The 14,549-nt window shown below is 43.7% G+C and overlaps 1 protein-coding gene across 2 annotated transcripts in view; it reads right to left on the reverse strand.

Moving 5' to 3' along the window:
- LOC140458563 (uncharacterized) overlaps positions 1-14,549 on the reverse strand; it is a 183,786-nt gene that overhangs the window by 69,757 nt on the left and 99,480 nt on the right. The window contains exon 3 of one of the 2 annotated variants that reach the window (XM_072553337.1): positions 763-889. The exons of the other annotated variant lie outside the window; for it this stretch is intronic. The gene's annotated coding sequence lies outside the window, so the exon portion shown is untranslated. The remainder of the gene's footprint in view (positions 1-762; positions 890-14,549) is intronic. 2 annotated transcript variants of the gene reach the window in all.

Consider the following 14,549-nt stretch of genomic DNA (forward strand, 5'->3'; position numbering starts at 1 on the left):
TAGGCAGAGGAGGCTATGGATTGACCTTATAAAGGTTTATAAAACCATGCGGGGCCTCAGTAAGGTGAAAAGCCAAGGGTAGGTGAGTCCAAAACTAGAGGGTATAAACAGGAGGTGAGAGAGCAAGGATTTAAAGAGGGAGCTGAGGGGCAACATTACCCACAGAGGATGGTGCATAAACGGAACGGGCTGCCAGAGGAAATGGGAGAAACGTGTACAATTACAATATGGAAAAGACATTTGGGGAGATACAGGGAGAGGAGAAGGTTTGAAGAGGTAAGGGCCAAACGCAGGCAAATGTGACACGTTTAGTACAAGAATCATGGTCAGCATTGATGAGTTGGAGTGAAGGTTCTGTTTCCGTGCTACATGACTCTGTATGCAGTTAAAGAGGAGGAGACTACTGAGATAAGACATGTTGTAGACACTGAAGCAAGTTACAGCGATAGGGTTGGAAGGCTGGAATGCAGTAAGTTTCAAATTAGTGAAGTGACTATAAGGAAGGGAGGAGGTTACAAAGATAGCAACTGTTATAGGATTTTAAAAATTATTGAAGACATTGGTCACCAAGATATGGCATAGATTCAGTTTTGCAGTGTGGTTAGTCTTAGTTCAACAGACCTTACATTATGGGCAGGGATTGAGCCTAGGGTATGTCTGTATTGTGCTCCCTCTCCAGCACTGTATCTATGTCATGTCCTGTTAGCTGATGTTTGGAGCCCTCTCATTGCTCCCTGCTCTGTGCACTATGAGTGATCTTACCTCACTCCAGGATTTATTGAAGGCTCCAGATCCCCCTGCTCTTTGCCTCTCTGGCTGACCAACCATCTTCAATGAGGTGGTGGACGAGACACCCAGCAGTTGGGAAGTCTATTGAGTCAGGGCCTTCCTGAGTACATGTAGGAGACAGAGAGATAGACAGAACGTTAAATTAGACTGATGCTGTGAGGGTAACACATGGAAAATGGCACTGTGTCCCACAGGGATCTGGAATATCCCAATCTCCATCCCTGGACTGTGCTGCTGCGTCTCTCTGGAGCGGAGAATTCTGTTGGCTCAGGATCTGGAGATCCAGAGTGAGAGACACTGACAGAGGCAGCAATTAGACCCACACAGTGAGGGATACCACATGGAGAGAGACTGAGTGATATCACCAGAGTGCAGCAAGTTATCAAGATCAAACAATTATGTCGGAAGAACGGGTTTAGCTTCATGATGCCCTGGTGTCAGGGTTCAGGGATGGGCAACCATTGAGGAGGTGAGGTGATGGCTGAGTGGTATTACTACAGCACGTATCCAAAACCACAGCTAATGTACAGGAGAGAAAGGTTTGAATCGCACCATCAGAAATGGTGGAATTTGAAATCAATAATTTTAAAAATAGTAATTAACAATCCACATGTAAGTATGAGACCATTGCTGATGTACAAAAAAGCCCAAACACTTGTCCTTCAGAGATGGACATCTGCCCATCCTGACGTGGTCTGCACTACATCCCCACAGCAAAATGTTTGCCTCTAAATTACCCTCTGAAATGGCTGAGCAAGTTACTCCACTCAATGGCAGCTAGGGCTGGACAAGAAAGACTGGTCAGCCAGAGACACCCAAATCCCATAGCTGATTTTAAAAAAAAGGTCCATAGGATGGACCCACTGGAACCGTGCTGGGATCAGTGTCCTGGCCAATCATGTAGGCAGGTTTATGGACAGGGCTTTAAACTGACAGATAGGATGCAGGGACAAGGTTCAGGTAAAGGATCATTCCAAATCCAAAGAAAGGTGACGCATCAGAACAACATGGGAATTTGGCTGAAGACATTCAGAAAGGAACCGGAAGGGACAGAGTTTAACTAAAACTACATCAGTGAATAGGTATGTGACAGGACATTTGGGGAAAGAGTACATTATGGCTTTTATTTCGCATGGAGAAGGTCTCTGCAATAAGGTCGATGGATTTGTGATAAAGAGATAAAAGAAATTTAGACACCAGGGAGACATGGTTACAGGGTGAACAAAAGGTGAACATAAGTATTCAATAGCTCACAACCTTGCAGAAACTCAGGCAAAATGTGCAACGAGAACTATAATGGATAACAAAGGCATTACAGAGAAAGCATTTGGCCGCAGATCATGAAGTAGAGTCAGAATGTAAATTCTGGCTACTACTTGCCAAGGACAGAAACAGCAGAACAATTTTAGCCACCGAACACCATTTCATTGCACATCACTGCATTAAACAGGAATTAATTGGAATTTTTTAACAAAGCTATTGTGATAATTTTGGGAAACTTCAATATTCGCATAATCTGGGACAATCACACTGACAACAGTGACAGTGGAAGGGGAGTACGGATAATTTTTTTTCCGTGTTTCTTTGAATAACACATAGTTATGTCCCGAGCGAGTTGCACAATGTCAGATCGATGGTTGTGTGATGAAACTTAGTGAGTGAGTAATGTCACCTGGAGAAATCCTCCGGGAAATTGTGATAAAGTGCAGTTTAAAGAAATATAAAGTTTTAAAGTGAATCACCGAAAGGACAAGTTACAATGAAAAACAAAAATAGCCAATTGCATAAATTTGACAGGAGAAGTGAACAAGGTAAACGGGCTAAACAGACTGGAACACATGTCTGTAAATGAACAGTGGAAAACATTTGAAGGAACAGTGTAAATCACTCAAAAAAGTACATTCCATCGAAACAGACAAGACCTCAACAAGAAACTCACTCCTGTCTCTCACTCAGGACAAAATGGATCATATTAGATTATGAGGCTGACAAAATAAGCAAAATGTACTGAAAATCCAGAAGTGAGAGTGTACTTTAAGAGTAAGTTTTAAAGGGATTGCAAAGGGTCTGCAAGCAGGAGGGCGGCAGTTGGAACGGGAATCATTGTCAGGGTATAATGACACAACAGGAACAGGGAGAGGTGAAGGTGCTGGAGGTGGTGAGAGATTTACAGAGAGTGGTCAGGGTCGGAACGGTGTTACAAAGCCAGTACAGATTGCTGCAGCTGGAGGGGTTTGCAGAGGTAGGGAGGGACATTGGAGGGAGAGGATCAAACAGCCGCTCATCCAAAACCACCACATCAGTGGCCACAGGAGTTTTCATACACACTATTGACCATTCTCAGCCCACAGGAGCATTCACATAAAGCATTTACGAATTACAGGCCAGAGGATAATTCACACACTGTATTGACCGTCCTCAGGCCACAGGATTATTCACACAGTTTTGAGCATTCACAGCGCACAGGATTATTCATACTCTATTAACCATGCACAGGCCACAATATAATTAACAAATGACCATGTAGAGACCACAGATTATTAACACACAGCATTGACCATCCACAGGCCACATTATTACTCACACACGGTATTGACGATTCACAGGCCACAAGTTTATCAACACACAGTATTGACCATTCTCGGGCAGCAGGATTATTCACACACAGTATTGAACAACCTCAGGCAACAGGATTATTCACACACTATATTGACCATCCTCAGGTCACAGGAGTATTCACACACAGTACTGAACATCCTCAAGCAACAGGATTATTCATACACAGTATTGACCATTATCAGGCCACAGGATTATCCACACTCTGTATTGACCAGCCTATGGCCACAGGATTTTTGAACACACTGTCTTGAACATTTACAGGTCACAGGATTACCCACACACTGTATTGACTACCCTCAGGCCACAGGATTATTCACACACAGTATTGACTACCCTCAGACCACAGGATTATTCAAACACAGTATTGACTATCCTCAGGCCACAGGATTATTCAAACACAGTATTAAGCATTCACACTGCACAGGATTATTCACATACAGTATTGACAATCCTCAGGCCACAGTATTATTAACAAACAGAAACAACCATACACAGGCCACAGATTATTAACACACAGTATTGACTATCCTTAGGCAAAGGTTTATTCACACACAGTATTGACGATTCACAGGCTATAGGATTATTCACACACAGTACTGACCATCATCAGTCCGGAAGATTATTCAGACAGTATTCTACATATTCAGGCCTCAGGATTATTCCCAAACTGTATTGACCATCCTCAGTCCACAGGATTACTCACACACAAGATTGACCATCTGAAGACCGCAGGATTACTCACACACCGTATTGAGCATTCACAGCCCACAGGATTATTCACACACAGTTTTGTCCATCCACAGGCCACAGGATTATTTGCAAACAATACTGACATTGCTCAGGACAAAGATTATTAACACATAGTATTGACCATCCACAGGCCACAGGATTATTATCACACAGCATTGAACATCCACAGGCCAATCATTATTCACACACAGTATTGCCCACCCTTAGGCAAAGGGTTATTCACATACAGTATTTACAATTCACGGGCCATAGGATTATTCACACACAGTATCGACTGCCCTCAGTCCACAGGATTATTCACACACTGTATTGAGCATTCACAGTGCAGAGGATTAGTCACACACTGTATTCACAATTCTCAGGCCACAAGTTAATTCACACACAGTGTTGACCATCCTCAGGCCACAGGATTACTCACACACAGTATTGACCATTCACAGTCCACAGCATTTTTCACACAGTATTGACCATTCTCAGGCCACAGGATTATTCACACACCGTATTGAACCACCTCAGGCAACACGATTGTTCACACACAGTATTGACCATCTGCAAGCCAAGGGTTATTCACACACAATACTGATGATTCATAGGCCACAACATTATTCACACAGTGTATGGACCACTCACAGTCCACAGGATTATTCACACAGTGTATTGACCATCCTTAGGCCAAGGGTTATTCACACACAGTATTTACGATTCATGGGCCATAGGATTATTTACACACTTTATTGAGCATTCACGGTGCACAGGATTCTTCACACACTGTATTCACAATTCTCAGGCCTGAAGTTAATTCACACATGGTATTGACCATTCTCTGTCCACAGGATTAATCACATGTTGTATTGACCATTCACAGTCCACAGCATTTTTCACACATAGTATTGACCATTCTCAGGCCAGAGGACTATTCACACACCGTATTGACCAACCTCAGGCCACAGGATGATTCCCACAGAATCTTGACCATTCATAGGCCACAGGATTATTCACACACAGCATTGACCGTCCTTAGTCAACAGGATTTTCCCCACACAGAATATGACCATACTCAGGCCACAGGATTATTCATACACATTATTGACCATTCACAGGGCACAGGATTATTCACATACAGTATTGACTAGCACACGGCACAGGATTAACAAACACTTTGTCTTGACCATTTCCAGGTCAAAGGACTATTCCCACACAGGATTGACCATCCTCAGGCCATGGACTATTCATACACAGTATTGATAACCCTCAAACCACAGGATTATTCCTACACAGTACTGATCATCCTCAGGCCACAGGATTATTCCCACACAGCATTGACCATTCTCAGGCTACAGGATTATTCCCACAGAGTGTGGACCATTCTCAGGCCACTGTATTGAACAACCTTGGGCAGCAGGATATTTAACACACACAGTATTGACTATCCTTTGGCCCAACGGTTATTCACACACAGTATTGACCACCATTCGGCCACATCATTAATGAACACACTATCTTGATCATTTACACGTCACAGGATTATTTCCAAGCAGTATTGACAATTCTCAGTCCACAGGATTATTCACACATAGTATTGACTAGCACATGGCACAGGATTAACGAACACTTTGTCTGGACCATTTACAGGTCACAGGATTGTTCCCACACAGTATTGACTATCCTCAAGCCACGGGATTGTTCACACACAGTATTGACCATCGTCAGGCCATAGGATTATTCACACACAGTGAAGACCATCCTCCGGCCACAGGATTGTACCCACACAGTATTGTCCAACCTTAGGTTACAGGATTATTCGCACACTTTATTGACCATTCTCAGGCAACAATATTTTTCACACACTGTATTCACCATCCTCAGGCCAGAGGATTATTCACACATGGTATTGGACATCTTCAGGCCACTGGATTATTCCCGCACAGTATTGACCAGCATCAGGCCGGAGGATATTCAACACAGTATTGATCATCCTCTGACCACAGAACTATTTACACACAGTGTTGGCAGTACACAGGTCACAGGATTACTCACATACAGTATTCACAATCCTCAATCCACTGGATTATTCTCACACAGTATTGACTATTCTTAGGCCAAAGGGTTATTCCAACACAGTATTGGCCATTCTCAATCCACATGATTATTCGCACACAGTATTGACTACCCTCAGGCCACTGGATTATTCACACATAGTATTGACCATTCACCGTCCACAGCAATATGCACACACACCATTGACCATTCATGGGGTACAGGATTATTCACACCCAGTATTGAACAACCTCAGGCAACAGGATTAATTACATACAGCTCTGACCATCCTCAGGCCACAGGATTGTTCACACATAGTATTGATCATCCTCAGGCCAAGGGGCTTCCACACACGGTATTTACGATTCAAAGGCCACAGGATTAATGAACACAATGTCTTGACAATTTACAGGCCACAGGATTATTCATACACACAGTGTTGACCATTCACAGGCCACTGTCTTAATCACATACAGTATTGGTCATTCTCAGACCAAAGGCTTATTTACAAACAATATTGACCATGCACAGGCCACAGGATTACTCACACATGGTATTGACCATTCACAGGCTACAGGATTATTCACACACAGTATTACCCATCCTTAGGCAAAGAGTTAGTCACACACAGTATTGACCATACTCAGGCCGCAGGATTATTCACACTGTCCATTGACCATTTACAGTCCAAAGGATTATTCACACACAGTATTGCCCATCCTTAAGCCAATGGTTATTCACACACAGTATTTACAATTCACAGGCCATAGGGATATTTACACACAGTTTTGACTTCCCTCAAGCCACAGGATTGTTCACACTCTGTGTTGAGTATTCACAGTGCACAGGATTATTCACATATAGTACTGAATAACCTCAGGCAACAGGATTAATTACACAAAGTTTGGACCATCCTCAGGCCAAGGGTTATTCACACACAGTATTGACCATTCACAGGCCAAAGGATCATTCACAAACTGTGTTGACCAATCTCAAGCCACAGGGGTATTCACACACAATATTCAACATTCTAAGCCCACACGATTATGCACACACTTTATTGACCAGCATGTGGCCACAGGATTATTCTCACACTGTATTGATCATCCTCAGGCCACGGGATTATTCACACATTTTATTGACATATGTCAGGCCACAAGATTATTCTCACACAGCATGGACCACTCTCAGGCCAAAGGATTATTCACACACAGAATTGACCAACCGCAGACCACAGGATTATTCTCACACAGTATTGACCATCCTCTGGCAACAGGATTATTCACATACCATATTGTCCATCCACATGCCAAGGGTTATTCACACAGAGTACTGGCCACACAAAGTGAGACCGTTAGAGGTGCTCGGAAGAGCAGAGATGTGGAGTGTGTTGCAACTGGAAAAGGGTCTGAAAAGGATTTTACAGTGACAGGGTGGACTGTAGTTATTGTGAAAAACTACAGAAATAGAGATTATTGTACTGAGTGCAGGATGAGATTATTGAGATTCGGCATGTTATCAAGACTAGAGCATTTTACAAATATGAAGAATCATCAGTGTTGGAGTAGGGATCAAATTAATAGTGGGATTGTGGGCAGGGTTATGGTTACAGAAATAAGAACTTTTCTGGGAATTACAAGCATTCATGGCCCTGGCACAGATAAGTTGGCCCGAAAGGTATGTTTCCTTGCTGAAGGACTCCATCCCATGACAAAAGTCAGCGTGATCGGGGGAAGTATGGAATAGAAAGATCCCAGGATTCAAAACCATCTCCTTGGGGGAGGCTTGCTTTCCCCTCTGTTGTACTGATCCTCACTAAGACAGCACAGGCCTGGATTGATAACTATCAACTTCCTATATTGACATGGGAAGACTCAATACAGCAGAGAAGAAAGTAAACAAGAGAGTGGGGATTGAGCCTGGGACCATCACACTCAGTGTTCACCCTTCAACTCTGTACCTATGTCATGTCCTCCACACCAAAGATCGATCGCTGAAATGCTCTCTGCTCTGTTCACTGTGAGTGGTCCTATCTCGCTGCAGGATTTCTTGAAGGCTCCAGATCTCCCTTCCCTCTGAATGAAATGTATCCCAATCTGCTTTGGGAGGTAATGGAGGAGATTGCTGGGGCCCTGGTGGATATATTTAATACATTGCTGACCACGGATGAAATGCCGAATGACTGGAGGATAGCAAATGTGGTTCCTTTGTTCAAGAAGGGCAGCAGGGATAGGCCAGGAAATGACAGAGCAGATAGGTCACCCCATTAGAGGAACGATGAGTAAGATTTGGAAAGGGTTCAGTGGAGATTTACTAGGATGTTACCTGGTTTGGAGGAAACGTGATATGAGGAACTTGAAGCTGTTTTTGTTTGAGAGAAGACGTTTGAGATGAATTAATTGAGATTTTAAGATAATCAGAAAGTGAAATGGATTGGACAGTGAGAGCCTTTTCCCTCAGATGACAATACCAAGCATGAGGGGGGATAGCTTTAAATTGAGGGGTGAAAGATATATGACAGATGTCAGAGATAGTTTCTTTACTCAGAGTAGGAGGGGCATGGAACAAACTGCCTGCAACAGGAGTAGATCTGCTAACCTTAAGGGCATTTAAACGGTCATTGGATAGTCACATGGACGAGAATGGAATAGTGTTGGCTACTTGGGCTTCACATTGTTGCACCAACCTGTGGAACCATCGAGAGCTAAAGGGCCTGTACTGTGCCGCCATGTTCTATGTTCTAGAGGGAATAAATATAAGGTGAGAGGGGAAAGACTTTAAAAGGGATTGGAGGACAACATTTTTCACACAGAGGATGGTGCAGGTGGTAGAGAAAAGTACAATAACAACATGTAAAAAAGATTTGGGCAGAAACATGGAGAGGAGAAGGTTTGAAGGGATTTGGGTCAAATGCAGGGAAACGTGACTCGGTCAGGGACTCTGGTAAACATGGACGAGTTGGATCGAAGGAACTATTTTCGTGCTGCATGACTCAGTCTCCTCCTCCAATAACTGGAGACAACCGAGATAAGGCATGTTGTAGACACTGAAGTAAGTTACAGTGATAGGGATAGTAATCTGGAATGCAGTACATTTCAAATACGTGGAGTGACTATTGGGATAGGAGGAGGTTACAGGGATACGAACTGTTATTGGAGTTCAAAATTATTGAAGACACCAGTCCACAAGACATGCCATAGGTGCAGTGTTGGAGTGTAGCAAGTTTTAGTACACAGTAAGGGTGGGGATTGTGCGTGGGGTGGGCCTGTACTGTATTCCCCCTCCAGATCTGTATCGACGTCATGTCTTGTTAACAGAGGTTTGGAGCCTTCTCATTCCTCTCTTCTCAGTTATTGAAACTGGATGAAGTTATCAATACCGAGGGTTGAAGAATTAGTAAGGACTCTTCAGACTAGCCAAGGTTACAGGTAGAGAGAGTTGTTGGGACTGGAAGAGGTGACAGTCCTCAATAGGATGGTACACATTCACGGATGATTTTAGTGACTGCAGGAGGTTACAGAGTTAAGAAGGCTAGTAGTGATGGGAGGAGGTCACAGAGATAGATAAGATTGCAGAGATTGGCCAAGGTTACAGTCTGGGGAATGGTCACGTGGCTTCATTATGCTACACAAAGGGAGGATGGGCAGGAATGGCTGTGGGAGCTGGAGGGGTTTATACAGATAAGGAGGTTTATAGGGTTGGTAGAAGGTTCATGGGAGTGAGGTGCTGTAGGATAGGATGGAGGAGTGCTGTGGGGACTGGAGAAGTTTGCAGTGATATCACATGATGAAAAGGCTTGTGGAAGGTACAAGCTTTTGGTAACGGCTGGAGGATATTAAAGAGACAGGGTGGGCTGTAGGTACTGAACATTTTGACAGAGATAAGGATAAGGTAGTGTTTGGGGATAATGACCATAATTCTGTACGTTTTGAAGTCATGATGGAAAGAGCTAAGGATCATGCAGAAGTTGTGTGTCCAAATTTGGGGAATGCTACTTATCATTTCATTATCACTATCACTGGTCATTATTACTAGCATTAGACATGATTTGAAAAATATAGACTCAGAGGAACTATTTGCAGTCAAGCCTACAATTGGAAAGCAGGAGTATTTTCAAGTGATACAGTGAGAATTCAGGGCCAGCGTGTACCATGAACAGTGAATGACAAAGGCACCAAGTTCAGCGAATACTGTTCAAGTGATATTGTGAGTTTGGTAAAGAAAATACAGTGCAATAAAACCAGGTGAAGCCCTTCAACAACTATAGAGAGTGCAAGGGGGTCCTTAAAAATGAGGGGCACTCAATGGCCATGAAACCTCCTTAGCAGACACTAATTTGGAAAAGCTACAAGATATTTTATGACGAGACTCAGAGTAAGAAGATTCCCAGTTAAAGAGTGCGGCCTTTTGGAAACCAAAGGGACGATCTGCGCATGGAGCCAGAGGAAGTAGCTGAGGTCTTCAATGTATGATTCCCATCTGTATTCACACAGGAGGAAGACACTGTAGCCGGGGATTTCAGTCGGGATGGTGAGACTCGAGAACATGTTAAGATCAATAAGGAGGTATTAAATGCTTTCACAGGCATAAAGGGGGAGACATCCCCAGTGCCCAATGAAATGTATTGCAGGCTGCAGTGGGAGGTAAGGGAGGAGATTGCTGGGGTCCTTTTGGATCTCTTTAATACAGGGATATTGGTAAACATTGGGAACAATTCTGATGGACAAGATGTATCAACATTGAAAAGGAAGGAATAGATTCAGGACAGATTTTCTAAAGGAAAATCCGGTCTGATGAATTCAATTGAGTTTTTTTGAAAAGTTATCTAAAAATATTTATAAGAGCAGTGCAGATGATGTGGTTATCATGGCATTTGGGAAGACCTTTGACAAGGTCTCAGTCAATATGTAAATGGCCCAACTGGTGAAAGGAGCGAAACCTGACCTCCCCTTGGGAAACAAGGTAGGGAATAGGACTGAGGTGTTAGTGAGGGAGCACTTTGGCAAAGTGACTGCAATTCTATTAGTTTGAAAATAGCTTTGCTGAAAGACAGACCTGATCCAAAAGTTAAAGTTATAAAATGTGGCAAGACAAATCTTGATAGTATTAGACATGAACTTTTTTTAAAGTTGATTAGAGAGTCTATTTGCAGGTAAAGGGAATTCTGACAATTGGAAATATTTTAAATGTGAGATAAAAGGACCGTTCATCACCAGCATGTTCCTGTTTGTGTGCAGCTCAATGCTGACAGCTTTCGGAAACACTGGCTGTTGACTGAGACTCTGCTCAAGGAAAAGGGGACACATGTCAGGTATAGCAGCTGGATCAAGGGAATCCCTGAGGAGCATAGGGGCTGTAGGAATACTCTTTGGATGGAAATCAGGAATGCAGAAAGGGGGCATGAAATAACTTTGGCACATAAAGTTGAGGAGAATCCAAAGTGTATTAAGAGCAAAAGAAGAGCTAGGGACTAAACCGGTATTCTTAATGATCAACAAATCCAACGATGTGTGAAACTACAAGATCCTAAACAAATATTTCACTTTGCAACTTACTGTGGATAAGGTCTGGGGCGCTCAGTGTTTGGCCTGACCACTATTGGAATATTGTGTGCAATTCTGGTTTCAATGCCATCGGAAGGATGTTGTGGAACTTGAAAAGGTTCAGAAGAAATGAATAAGGATGTTGCCAGGGTTGGAGCGTTTGCGCTACAGAGAAAAGCTGAAGAGACTGGGATTATTTATACTTTAACATGGGACGCTGAGGAGTTATCTTATAAAGGTTTCTTAAAATCATGATGAGCATGGGGGGGGGGGGGGATGAGTCCAAACCTACAAGGCATAGCTTTAAGGTAAGGAAAAGATTTAGAAGGGACCAAAGGGACAGCTGTTTCCTGCAGAGGTTGGTATTTATAAATATGATATAAACTGCCAGAAGAAATGGTGGAGGCTAACAGAAATATATTTAGCAGGCATATGGATGTGTATATAAATAGCAGGATTTTAGAGGGATATTGGCAAAGTTCTGGCAAATGGGATGAAAAACATCATGGAGGAATTGGACCAAAGGGTCAGTTTCCATGCTGTACATCTCGATGACTCCATGTCTTGAAATGAGTCCACATTATAGAAGAGGCGGTGTTGGAAGTTTTAAAACATAGAGGTAGATAAATCCCCAGGACCTGATCAAGTGTATCTCAGAACATTGTGGGAAGCTGGGGAAGAAATTGTAGGGGCCTGAGCAGTGATATTTGTGGCATTCTGGGCAGTGATGGAGGTTTTCTGAGATTACAAAGGGATCTTGATGAAATGCGTGAATGGCTGAAAAACTGCAGATGGAGTTCAATTCGGGTAAATGCGAGATAATGCATTTAGGTTCCAACAAACAAGGGTCGAGCTTTCACAATTAATGGTAGGGTCTTCAGTATTGTTGTACGCCTTGGGGTTCAGGTACGTAGTTCTTTGAAGTTTGCCACAAGGAGAGACAGGATGGTTATAAATGGTACTTGCCTTCATTGCTCAGTCATTCAAGTTTAGGAGTTTGGGAAGTCGTGTGTAGATTGTACAGGACATTGGTAAGGCCTGTTCTGGAATACTCTGCCCAGTTATAGGAAGGATATTAAGCTGGAGAGGGTTCAGATCACATTTACCAGGATGGTGATGGGTATAGAAGGTTTCAGTTATAAAGGAAGGTTGTATAGCCTGGGACATTTTTCACTTGAGCCTGGAGATTGAGAGGTGAGCGTATAGAAGTCTACAAAATAATGAGGGGTATAGAACGAGTTAACATGACTTGTCTTTTCCCAACAGCAGGTCATTTTAGAACTAGGGGCTACATTTCTTAAGGTTAGAAGGGAGAGATTTAAAATCAGAAAACATAAGGAGCAAACTGTTAGAGTGTGTTTTGTGTGTGGAATGAAATTCCCAAGGAAGGGGTGAATGTGTGTACAATTACAATGCTTGAAATATTAGTACAGGAATAGGAAAGGTTTGAAGGGATGTGATCCAGGAAGAGGCAGGAGGGACGAGGTTAGTTTAAGATTATGGTCGGTATCAACCGAACAGTCAGTTTCTGTGCTGTACGACTGTCTGACTATGAAAATAATTTTGTGCCCTATTTAAGAAAGACTGCAAGGGGAAGCCAAGGAACTGCAGACTGAGGAGACAGAAATCAAGGATGGGTAAGGTGTTGGAGATCATTCTGAGATGTAGGATTTACATGCATTTGGAAAGACAGGACTGATTACAGACAGTTAGAGTGGCTTTGTGCGCAGGAAAACATGTCTCACAAACTTGCCTGAGTTTGTTGAAGATGTGACCAAGAAAATAGATGGAAGCAGAGCAATAGACATTGTTTCTGGGTTCAGCAAGGCCTTTGACAGGGTTGAGCAGGCTTCATGGGTTAGTAAGGTTCGGTCACATGGGTTCAGGGAGAGCGACCCAACTCGAGACACAATGGGTTTGATAGGAGGAGGTAGAGGGTTGATGTTGAGATTGGAGGCCTTCGCCCAGCAGTGTGCTGGAGGCCTTCGCCCAGCAGTGTGCTGGAGGCCTTAGACCAGCAGTGTGCTGGAGGCCTTCGCCCAGCAGTGTCCTGGAGGCCTTCGCCCAGCAGTGTCCTGGAGGCCTTCGCCCAGCAGTGTCCTGGAGGCCTTCGCCCAGCAGTGTGCTGGAGGCCTTCGCCCAGCAGTGTGCTGGAGGCCTTCGCCCAGCAGTGTGCTGGAGGCCTTCGCCCAGCAGTGTGCTGGAGGCCTTCGCCCAGCAGTGTGCTGGAGGCCTTCGCCCAGCAGTGTGCTGGAGGCCTTCGCCCAGCAGTGTGCTGGAGGCCTTCGCCCAGCAGTGTGCTGGAGGCCTTCGCCCAGCAGTGTGCTGTAAGGGTTGGTGCTGGGGCCACTGATGGGCCTCATTTATATAGAGGATCTGGGTATAAATATAGGAGTCACTGTTTGTACGTTTGTGGATACCAAAATTAGTGGAAGAGTGCGCAGGGAATATAGTTATCGAAGGGGATGTTAATCAACTGGGCCAGTGGGACAAGGAATGAAAGATGGAATTTAATTCATGTGTTGGATTTAGTTAATTCAAACCAGGGAGGACTAACACAGGTAATGGTCGGGCCCTGGACAGTGTTGTCGAACAGAGAGAGACCAAGGGATGCAGTTACACTGTTTTGGAATGGAATCACAGGGGGACAGGGCGGGGAAAGCAGCATTTGGCACACTTGTGTTCATCGGTCAGAGCACTGAGTACATGAGTTGGAGATATTTGTAACATTGTCGTCAATATTTCTCCTGGGCAAAGGAGGCCACGGGGTGGCCTTATAAAGGTTTATGAAACCATGTAGAGCCTAAGTAA

The sequence above is a fragment of the Chiloscyllium punctatum genome, chromosome 33, assembly GCF_047496795.1.
Source record: "Chiloscyllium punctatum isolate Juve2018m chromosome 33, sChiPun1.3, whole genome shotgun sequence".
Lineage (NCBI taxonomy): Eukaryota > Metazoa > Chordata > Chondrichthyes > Orectolobiformes > Hemiscylliidae > Chiloscyllium > Chiloscyllium punctatum.